This window comes from Delphinapterus leucas, chromosome X (genome assembly GCF_059928025.1).
Source record: "Delphinapterus leucas isolate spDelLeu-1000000601 "Yukka" chromosome X, BTC_Dleu_Yukka2, whole genome shotgun sequence".
NCBI classification, from domain to species: domain Eukaryota; kingdom Metazoa; phylum Chordata; class Mammalia; order Artiodactyla; family Monodontidae; genus Delphinapterus; species Delphinapterus leucas.
The window spans coordinates 11,548,328-11,560,921 of NC_143150.1; positions in this window are offsets into that span (position 1 = coordinate 11,548,328).

Below are 12,594 nucleotides of genomic sequence, written 5' to 3' on the forward strand. Positions count from 1 at the left end.
TTGGCTACTCTATGAACACTCATGGCCACAAGATACGGATATGCAGAACAGATTCTTCTTTCAAACTTTAGAATTCTAGACTGTCAGAAGCCACATAGTTCAATGTTTCTACAGATTGCATCATGTATAGAGGCTTTATAAAGTGAAAACCAATCATCTTTTATCTCTAGTGTTGACAAAAATCATGTTTATTTTAATGTATGTTACTTAAATGTATGCCAACATAGCACTAGGTTTAGACTCCTATGCTTATAGTTGTCATATGGCTATAATGTGAAAACATATTGAGAAATTAAACACAAAGCAAAATTAAAAGAACAATAATATTAAAGTAGCTACATGAGTTTAATGTGATGGAAGACATCTCACTGAAACTAAAGTGTAGCTCATCATATGAATATAGTGCTGATTCCTAAGGTACAGGCTGCAGAGATTTCTGTATGTCTAAGTTAAGACATGTTGGCTGATGACTCAATTCTTCCACCACTTTCTGTATTCGTACTATGAAAACTTTGTTCAGATGACATACAGTGACATCGTTTGGCTTTCATTTGTCAGGGTGACATCAACAAAGGCCAACTGTGCCTTGTACTTCTGCTCTTCAAATTAGCCATGGTACTCGTGGCGTCATGGTCACAACCCCATAGGCGCCCTGAAATCACATGTAGTATCTATGTTTAAGGTAATCATGCAGGTGACAAGGGGTAGAATTACATACCTTACTTATGTTATTTGTTTTATAGATAATCATCAGAACGAATGCACACACACGCATGCACACAATCTTATTTCAAGGAAATTTCAAGTCCCCTGAAAAAGCGATTTGAGAGTACAGTTTTATAACTACAGATATTACACTGGTTGACAATTGTGCATATAAAACATAAAGTTATTACATTTCAGCCTTGTAGGATTTCGTAGAATCTCAAGCCTGAGATTTTAGGAAATCAGAGTGTTAGGGTAGAGCTGCTTAACAACATAGCATTGTAAGATCTATCCATTCTTTGGTATGTTCAGGTACTGGAGTAATCGTCCAAATTTTGGAGTGTTAATGTTGGCCCTATCCCTGATTATAATATTGAAAACATCAACTCTTAGACCCTCAGTATTTCTTTTCTATAAAATGAGGATCATAATCTCTCTCTTGCTATCCTCACAGGGTAGATGTAGAAGCCATTGAAATGACAGATGTGAAAAAGCTTTGCAAATCATAAAAGACTGTGTACTAGTGGACCTCATTATTTCTTATACCTTTTACCTTATTGATAAAATACATCCTGGAAACAGAAGCAGGAGAAGGTTCAGTCTTGATTTTGCCAGTTGGCCCACATCTGAGATGATCAGCAAGAGAATTTGAGTTTACTCAGTACTAATATTTAGCATCACATTCTTCAAAGGATAAGTAAACTTTACACTGGAATTAAGTTTATTTTGTTTCTATCCACTTGGGTTTACTAGGATATACATAGGAGGCTTTACCAAATGGCCACCTCACCCCAAGGTTTTAATTTTGCTCTGAAAGGTTCTGATAACCATAGTGACCTTGAAATAACCAATGAGAGAAGGTATCCAGGGAAGGGATAAATAATTCTCTAACCACCATTATCAATATTGCTATATAAAATTTTTAAAATATCCCTGCACTTCTTGCAATTTTGTGTGTAAGCTGATGTCTGTTCAGTCCAAATGATTTGGGCTGGTAGCCACACATACTAATTTTGCACAGAAGCATTTCAGAAACTTAATTAAGCTGGCAGGTTGTGTCCCCTTCATGGTCCTTCTTGAATGCAGTCACATTTGCAAAACTTAAAGGCAAGCTGAAGATCATCTTGGCACGATGCAGTGTTTCAAAATTTTTTTGTTTAAATGGTAGTATTTAACACACCTGGTAAAAAATGGTTTTATTTCCTATTCATGGTTTCCAGAACACTCCAAACTCTCTGTGTCTCCTGCTAGCATTTCTACAAGTTGCTCCCCGGCTTGAATAGCTCCCTTCCTTCCTACAACCACCCCTCCACATTTGATAAAGTTAAATTCTCCTGCTTCTCAAGGCTAAGGTGAGATATACCCTCTTCCAGTTGACTTGCATCAGCACTTCTGATTCTACTCAACTTGTGCTTAGGTATTCCTTCATGTCTTTCTTTCTATTTATGTTATCCATGTTAGATTTATCTGTGTATTTGTTTTATAATTTTTCTACGCATGGATGAAGGAAAAGGATGAAGTATCATTCATTCTTGTATCTAGCATGCTTAGCAATACTTACCTTATAGAGTTATTATGAGTATTAAATAAATTAATATAGTTCATTGGTTGAATTTCATCCCCCCAAATTCACATGTGGAAGTCTTAACCCCCAGTACCTCAGAATGTGACTTTATTGGAGATGAGGTCTTTGAAGAGATAAGTTAAAATGAGTTCATTAGTGTGGGCCCTAAATCAGTGTGGCTGGCGTCCTTATCAAAAGGGGATATTTGGACACAGAGACACACATAGAGGGAAGATGACATGAAGAGACACAGGAAGAAGAAGGCCATCTACAAGCTCAGGAGAAAGGCCTGGAATGAATTCCTCCCTCATAGCTCTCAGGAGGAACCAACCCTGCTGACACCTTGATCTGGGAATTCTAGCCTCAAGATTGTGAGACAATAAATTCATTGTTTAAACAGCCCAGTTTATGGTACTTTGTTATGACAGCCCTAACAAAGTAATACACGCATGTGAAGCTTCTGGCCAATATTGGCAAATGTATTCAATCGATTTAAATGTGAACTTTTCAATGAAGCCTCCCCTGTCCTCTCACTTCCTGTCCTCCCTTCCCTCTTTTATTTCTCTCCACTGCATTTATCAACATGTAAGTATAATCTGTTTTACTTCTTTCTTGTTTATTGTCTTGTTTCCTTACTAGAATGTAAGCCCTATGAGGGCAGAGATATGTGTCTGTTTCCTTCCTTGTATCACCCAGAAGACTGCCTGGCATGTAGTAGATATTTAATAAGTATTAATTAGGTGACAGCTACTGCTGCTATTATTGGTAAAAGGTGGATTATCTCCCTCAACACCATCCCTGAATACTAATATATATTCATTCAGTATGCTTAGTACCTGACACTGAGCCAGGTGCCAGGGATAGAGAAATAAATAAGATGTAGTCTCTCTTCACAAAAGGCTTATATCTAGTAGAGGGAGACAGATATGTAAGCAAACCAATGCTCCAAAAATGTTTCTTTTCCAAGAAAGGAATCTGTCCAGGGTAGGGTGGAGAATTTATAACCCTTGAGGATCTTTCAAAAAGGGAGTGTTTCTCTTCCCACTCTCATGGCCCCATCCTCTATTTATTTTGTTTTGAACAGTCCACAAACTGGATTTATAGATTCTAAGTCTACTCAATGAAGGGCTCTCTGTTGCCCTTACACTGCTTTCAGTGTTTCTAGTCTTACAAGTACACACGGTGTTCTTTTCTGTACCAGTGGCCTTGGACTTGTATACAGAAAACTGTAGACTAGAAAATCAGTCACAGAATGAAAGAATGATTAGATTTTTTTCTATACATGACTATAGAAAGTTAATCAAAAGTGAGTATCATCATATAGCCCAAAGAATACTGGACTAAAGCATCAAAGTGTTCTGAGTCAGAATTTTAGCTTCTCCACTTCCTACATCTGTCATTCTGAGCAAGTCACTTAAACTCTGAGTCACAATTTTCACATCTGTATAATACAGTTAGAATACTTACCCTACTACTTTAATGGTCATTTATTGTTATCAGGGGCTTGCAAGATATTAGAGTAGATAAGGACCTTAGAAATCATCTAGTTCTACTTCTCATTCTGCAAATGAGATTCAGAGAGGTTAAATAAATTTAGCCTGGGGGTATAGCTAATGAGGTCAGGATTCAGTCACACATTTCTCCAATCATTCCACTATATTTCAATGACTTTCCATACTCTACTAACAATTCAAATGGCAATAAGAAATGGGTTCAGTTATTTTATAAATTCATATCTTAAAATTGATATGGAAGTGCCTCTTGGTAACTGCTAAGAAAATCAGAAAGCAACAAGTCTGTATTCTTTAGTCTACAATGGTTGAATATTTATACTGAGCCAAGTTTTAAAAGGCTTAATTCAGTTTCATGCCAATAACATTACTTACAAATGCTAAATTCAATCCAAAAATTTACAGAATGGAAGAGAACAAAACAGGGAATGTCTTTGTTTTTTTAAATTTTTTTTTGAAATTTATTTTGTCCCCTGTTGCTTATATTTAAATGACAAATTCCCTTCTATCCTAAAGGAGGATTTAGCTGAAAGAGAGGTATTCTCTATTCGGAAAAAGAAATATTTTCTATTCATGAAACAAAGTTTGAAATTGAATTAAAATAATTTAATTACAATATATAATTACCTTCCACAATCTTTAAAGTCAAGAGGCCCATGGAATCCGGCTATTTGTAGAGATGTTTAATCCTTTTTTACTTTAGTATTCATTAAACAAAGTTAATTCCTTCCTAACTTCCCTCTGACACACATTATGCCTCTAAAAAACAAAAGACCTTAAGCAGAGACCTTCATTTAAACAGAGCTTCTGAGTATGTCAAATTATTCAGGCAAAAACTCACTGAACACCTTAAACAATATTTCCAAATAGATGACATTGTGTTTCAAGAACAAAAAAAATGTTAAATAAACTATTGGGGCATGAATTAAGCTACCAATGGGAAATCTCAGTGAGCTGCAAATGCATGCCTAACTGAGATTGCAATATCATTCCCAAGTTTAGCCATCACTTGAAAGACTTCTATGCTAATCTACACCAAATTAAGGGAATGAAAAAGTAGAGGTGACTAATTATACTCCAATAAAGATGTTAAAAAAAAAGTAGAGGTGAATGTTTGAGAGATGTATATCCAGTTATGAAAAATCTAGTTCAAAGTTCCAAGGTACCTTTTAGTTTCTAGCAGATGCATATGGATGATGAGTAACTTTCCTTTGAAAAGTAATGTCCCAGCCACTGAGGTTGTACCTTAGTTGGTTGCCCGCTATACCTCCTTCTTTAGCTAGAAAATATAAAGGACCACATCAAGAGGAAATTTGAGAGAATAGAAGATTCTGGGAAGATGGCAACCATAATGGAGTGAGTGTGTGTGTGTGTGTGTGTGTGTGTGTGTGTGTGTTCAATAAATTCTCCAAGGCAGAGTTAACAGGGAAAGAAATTTTTTAAATGCATATAAAAAATTTACAACAATATTAGGTGACGGGAATTACCATGAAATGCAAAATAAAAGTAGGTGGGGAGAACCATTTGATGGCAAAGAGAACTGTCTGATAAGAGCAACTATGCTAGAGTAAGGAATGAATCAAAGGTATTATAATGGTCCTGATCACCAAAGAGTAGTAATTAGAATGCTCAGTGGACTAGGGTAAGAATAGTCTCTAAAATGTATCAGGAACTTTGCAGGCTCCGATTTATGGATGTGAGTGCAAGGGGACCACAAGAAGATCTTATGGTGGTGGAATGACATGGTGTCCAAGAAATTCCCAAAGAAAGCAACCAAAATTCTCATCAACAACAACAATAACAAAAAACTTCACACTGGGTAGAAACTTCTGGGAATATATTGCAAATTGAACAGGACAGACATAGCAATAAAAAAAAAATCAATAAATTCAAAGAGGAAGGGAGCAGAATCACCAGGTCCCAGGAAGTATGGGCTGGTTTCTAGCATTTACTGTTTGTTTTCTATATTCTTATACCTTTTGTCCTCATTTCCTCCATTACTGCCTTATTTTGTATTTAATTATTATTTTTTAAAATTATTTTTGTAGTGTACCATTTTTATTTCCTTCTCATTTCCTTTGTATATATTTTAGATGATGTTTTATTTGTGGTTACCATGTGGATTATAATTACCGTCCTAAATTTTATAATGATCTAGTTTGCATTAATATTAACTTAGCTTCAGTAGCTACAAAATATCTGTTCCTGTAGAGCTCTGTCCCTCCTCCCCCTTCACGTTGTGGTTGTCACAAATTACTTCATATACATTATGTGCTCATTAATATAGATTTATAATTATTGCTTTATTCATCATGTTTTAGATCACTTAGGAAGTAAAAAGAAATGTTACAAATCAAAAATACGACACTGACTTTTCTATTTACTTATTAGCTACCTTTACCACAGATTTTTATGTCTTCATATGACTTCAAATTCCTGTCTAGTGTCTTTTCGTTCCAGTCTAAAGAACTCATTTTTGAATTTCTTAGTAGAGCAAGTCTATTAGCAATGATTTCCCTCAGCTTTTGTTTATCTAGAAATGTCAATTTCTCCTCATTTTTGAAGGATAGTTTTGCCAAATATACAATTCTTGGTTGACAGTTTCTTTTTTTTCTTTAGCACTTTAAAAATGTCACCTTATTGTCTTCTGGCCTCCATGGTTTCTGATGAGAAATCTCCTGTTGATCTTGGAAATCTGCTATAACACCTTGTGTGTGATAAGTTGCTTCTTTCTTGCAACAGTCAATATTCTCATTTTGTACATTTCTTTTGACACTTTAATTATAATGTGTCAGTGTGAATATCTTTGAATTGATCTTTCTTGGAATTAATTGAGCTTCTTGCATGTGTAGTCTCATGCCTTTTTCAAATTTGTAACATTTCTGGCCATTATATTTTCACATATTATTTCCTCCCCTTTCTGTCTCTCTTTTCCTTCTTAGATTCCCATTATTCATATGATGGTATGCTTGATGGTATCCCATAGGTCTCAGCCTCTGTTTATTTTTCTTCATTCTTTTTTTTTCTTTCTGCCCCTCATACTGGACTATTTAATTATCTAATCTTCAAGTTCACTGATGCTTTATTCTTTATAATCAAATATGCTATTGAATCTCTCTAGTGAGTTTTCACTTCAGGTATTGTATTTTTCAGCTCCAAAATATCTGTTGGTTATTTAAAAAAATAATTTATAATATTTATTGATATTTTCTATTTGTTTATACACTATTACCCTGGCTACATTTAGCTCTTTATCATGGTTTCCTTTAGCTATTGAGAATATTTTAGACATTTGATTTAAAGTCTTTAACAAATCAAAGGTGGGGGGCTTCCCTGGCGCCGCAGTGGTTGAGAGTCCGCCTGCCAATGCAGGGGACGTGGGTTCGTGCCCCGGTACGGGAAGATCCCACATGCCGCGGAGTGGCTGGGCCCGTGAGCCATGACCTCTGAGCCTGCGCGTCCGGGGCCTGTGTTCCGCAACGGGAGAGGCCACAAGAGTGAGGCCTGCATACTGCAAAAAAAAAAAAAAATCAAAGGTGGGTACTTCCTTGAGGGCAGTTTTCGCTAATTTCTTTTGTGAATGGGCTAAATTTCTGGTATCTTAGCATTGTTAAATTTTTGTTGAAGGCTGAACATTTTGTTTTCTGTCTGAAAATCAGATCCTTCCCTCTTTTGTAGATGTATCTTAGCTGTTTGTTGGCAGTGGTAGCTGTTTGTTTAGGGATATTTCTAAATTATTTATAAAGGGTGTATTCTTTCTGATTTGTGGTCTATGAAGTCTCTGTTCCTTTGCCTTGTATTTTTTTTGAATTTTATTTATTTATTTTTTATACAGCAGGTTCTTATCAGTTATCTATTCTATACATATCAGTGTATATATGTCAATCGCAGTCTCCCAATTCATCCCACCATGCCTTGTATTTTGACTGAGATTTTCTTGAATGCCAGGAGAGAAAAATGAGACAGAGAAGAAAGAAAGAGAGAGTGAGAGAGCAAAAGAGCAAGAGAGGGAGACAGAGAGAGAGATGACATAGACAAGAAAGAGAAAACAAAAGAAGAAAAATAACCTTTGCACTGAGCCTAAAGATCAGTGAGAGATGAAAGCACAGTCTTCTCAGGTCTATTCTGAGCATACACCCTGCTCTGGCCATATATATGGCTTTCTAAATTCCCTATGCTACATGGGTATTTTTCAAGTCCCCAATATTTCAAAGAAACTGTCTCCCCAGCTTCTCCTCCCAGACTTCCGGTGCTCAACCACAATTTTTGCCTCAGGCAGCTGCAGGTTGTTTGTTTGCCTTACAGTATTTTTGACGAATGCTTACTACTTTGCTGCCCTGAGTGAATTCCAAATCAGGTGAGACAAAGTCAAACATCTTTCATCTGTCCTTCAGGCAACCCCTAGACTGGTTACAACAGACAAACAAAACCTTTGTAAATGACATCTCCTTTGCTCCTCTGGAATCAGAGACCAGAGTCCCATACTAGGAGTGTGAGTTGCTGACTTCAAGGGCATCCCTGAGCTGCGGAAAGGGGTAGGGTAAAGGTAAATAAAAATGCCACAAATTTTTCCTACTGTTTTAAAGTTTTCCTTTTTTCTTAATTCAGCATGTGCTTGGTTGCTTGAATCTTTGACTATTTTCCAAAGTTGCAACAAAGTAATTCTTAGAGTTTTTGCTTGAGTTTTCAATATTTCTATAGAACAAAGGACACTTGGAACTGCCTACTCCACCTTTTCATTTTTCTTTTTAAGAAGAAAGAAAAATTAATCTCAATTAAACATGAGCAATGGAAATTGATTATGGCAAAATCCCATACAGTATTATTATAGGCATACCTTGGACATGTTGTGGGTTCAGTTCCAGACCACCACAATATAGTGAATATCACAATAATGCAAATCATACAATTTTTTTGGTTTCCCAGAGCATATAAAAGTTATGTTTACACTATACTGTAGTCTATTAAAGGTGCAATAGCATTATGTCTTAAAAAATGATGTATATACCTTAATTTGAAAAGACTTTATTGCTAAGAAAATGCTAACCATCATGTGAGCCTTCATAGAAGGCTATCATAGAAGTAACATGAAAGACAACTGATCACCATAACAAATATAATAATAATGAAAACTTTTGAAATATTGTGAGAATTACCAAAATGTGACAGACACAAAGTGAGCAAAAGGTGTTGGGAAAATGCCAACAATAGACTTGTTCAACACAAGGTTGTCACAAACCTTCAGTTTATAAAAAACACAATATCTGCAAAGTGCAACAAAGCAAAGCATAATAAAGTGAGGTATGTCTGCATAAGAAAAAGGAGACTAATAGAATAATGTCCCTGTAGACAATGAAAACACACTGGAAAGATATACTCACAAAACAGATGAAAGGTGTAAGAAATCTTCCCCCAAAACTATAGAAGCTGTAAAAGAACAGCATAAGATGGAATCATAAAAACTGAAAAATAAAATTGTTAAAGGAAAGGACAGTTTGAAATACTCTATCAGAGCTCAAGAAGGAATTCAAAATGAAAAGAAAAAATAAGTATACTACATTTGAAAAATGAACTAGAAAAAACATAAAAGCAAAATAAGCCATGGAAAATGCCTTAAGGAAAATAAAACATGGAAAGTTGGAAAGTTTTTTTAATTTAAAAAGAAATGAAGAAAGATATATAAAGGTTTTAAGAAAAAGTGATAGATATAGAGATATTAATGTAGATTTTATGTATGAGTCTCCCTCTCCCTCAGAAAGAGATAAAACAATGGATTAAATACAAACCAAAACAAATGAACCAATGAAAATCTTAACTCAACAAAGCTTTCTAGAATAAATTAAGATTTGAAATTAATATAAAAAGGGCACAAGATATATTTGGGAAAATTAATTGAAAATGGTCAAGAACATAAGACTTTCATGTCAAAAAAATTGACTTTTAGGGGGAATAAAAGCTTCAAACATCCAGGCAGCTAGGTGTCTGTTAAGGAAAAGAAAACCAGATTGTCATCAGACTTTGCACAGCAATTATTTACACCAAAAGGCTAGAAAAACATGTATTTAAGATACTTGAGGAAAGAAAATATGACTTGAGCATTTTATACCCAGCTAAACTTATCTTCATGGAAAAAGCCACAGAAAACCTTTTATGGACATAGAAGAGATCATTAAGTATTCTTCCCTGAGCTCTTCTTGAAGAATCTATTAGAGAAAAAACGTCAGGAAAACAAAATATGTGGGGATATATTGGTATCAAGACAAGTGATTTGAAGTTGTGCATAGTTTACATAACTATTAATTAAATGAAAAAGGAAGTTATTTTTATAGAGGTGTAATTTACATCCATTCAAATGCACAGATTATTAAGTGTACATTTACATAAATTTTGACAGTTTACATTTGAATAATCATGACCTACATCAAGATACCGAATCTTTCCAATGCTCCAGAAAGCTCTGTGTCTCCGTCTAGTCAACCTCTGTCCCCAGAAGGAGTCAGTATGATTTTTATTACCATAAGTTAGTTACTCCTGTTCTTGAACTTCATATTAATAAAATCATAGAGTATGTACTTCTTTATTTCCAGCTTCCTTTGCTTAGAGTAAACTTTTTTGATTAATTTATATATCATTACTCTTTAATTTATTGCTCAGTAGTGTATCATTACATGAATGTACTAGATGGACACTTGGGTTGTTTTCATTTTGGGTTATTATGAGGAATACTGCCATGACTATTTTTGTACAAGTCTTTTGAGCTATGTGCACATTCATTTCTCCTGAGTAAATACTTAGGAGGAGAATTGCTGTGTCATAGTGTCAAATATAGGTTTAGTTTTATTAGAAACGCTAAAATTTTCTTCCAAAGTGGAAACACCATTTTACACTCCAACGGCAATGTATGAAATTTTCAGTTCTATATTTTTGTCAAAATCTTATATTTTCATTACTGTAAGCAATTCTGAATGTGTGTATAATGGTATCTCATTTTGGTTCAATTTACATTTTCCTAAATAGCAATTTTAAATGTCTCTTCATAAACTAATCCTATATCTTTTTAAAGTATTTATTCAAATATTTTCCCAATTTTCATTAGGTGTTTGTTGTTATTTATTTAAAAGAATTATTTAACCTTTCAGATACAAGCTTTTGTCAGATATATGCATTGCAAATATGTTTTTCATGGCTATGACTTGCTTTTAAATTTTCTTAGTGTTGTCCTTTGATGAGCAGAAGTTTTTTTTTTAATATGATGTCCAATTTATTATTTTAATTTCTTCAGAATAATGCTATTTGTGTCCTAAGAAAGTTTGTTAACCCTGAAATCAAAGAGAGACTTTTTTCTAGAAACCTTCAGTTTCAGCTTCTTAACTAGGTCTGTGATCCATTCTAGATTTTGTTTTAATGTATGGTGTAAGGTAGTTATTTGTTTTAATACAGATATCCAGTTGTTCCAGCACCATTTATTGAAAATATTTTCTTCTTTCCATTGAATTTCATTAACACCTTTCTTGGAAATCAATTTACTGTGTAAGTGTGGGTCTAGATCTAGATTGTTTATTCTGTTCTCAAATTTATTTATCCTTATGTCAATACCACACTGTCTTGATTAATGTAACTTTATAATATGTATACAGAACAAATAATCCTAAAATTTATATGGATTCACAAAATACCCCCATTTTCCAAAGCAATCTTGAGAAAAAAAGAACATGCTCCCATACTTCAGACTATACTACAAAGCTACAGTAATCAAAACAGTATGGTACTAGCACAAAACAGACACATAGATCAATGGAACAGAATAGAGAGCCTAGAAATAAACTCATGCACTTATGGTCAATTAATCTATGACAATGGAGAAAAGACAGTCTGTTTAATAAGTAGTGCTGGAAAAACTGGAGAACTACATGTAAAAGAATGAGATTATAATGTTTCATCACACCATATAGAAAAATAAACTCAGATTATAATGTTTCATCACACCATATAGAAAAATAAACTCAAAATGGATTGAAAACCTAAAATACAAGACTTGAAACCATAAAACTCCTAGAAGAGAACATAGGCAGAACACACTTTGACACAAATCATAGCAATATTTTTCTGAATCTGTCTCTAAAGGCAAAATAAAAAAAGCAAAAATAAACAAAGGGAACCTAATTAAACTTAAAAGCTTTTGCACAGCAAAGGAAACCATTGACCAAAAAAAAGGACAATCTACTGAATGGGAGAAGATATTTGCAAATGATGGGACCAACAAGGGGTTAATATACAAAATATATAAACAGCTCATACAACTCAATATTGAAAGAAATGAACAAACCAATCAAAAAATGGACAGAAGACCTGCATAGATATCTTTCCAAAGAATATATACAGATGGCCAACAGGCACATGGAAAGATGCTCCACATAGTTAATCATCAGAAAAATGCAAATCAAAACCACAGTAAGACACCATCTCACACCTGTCAGAATGGTGTGAGACCATTCTCACCACAAAAGACTACAAAAAACAAATGCTGCAAAGAGTGTGGAGAAAAGAGAACCCTAGTACACTGTTGGTGGGAATGTAAATTGGTGCAGCTACTGTGGAAAACGATATGGAGTTTCCCAAAAAACTAAAAATAGAACTCCCAAATGATCCAGCAATATTACTCCTGGATACGTATCTGATAAAAATGAAAACACTTAATCAAAAAGATATATGCACCCCAATGTTCATTGCAACATTATTTACAATAACCAAGATTTGGAAGCAACATAGGTGTCCATCAACATATGAATGGACAAAGAAGATGTGATATATATA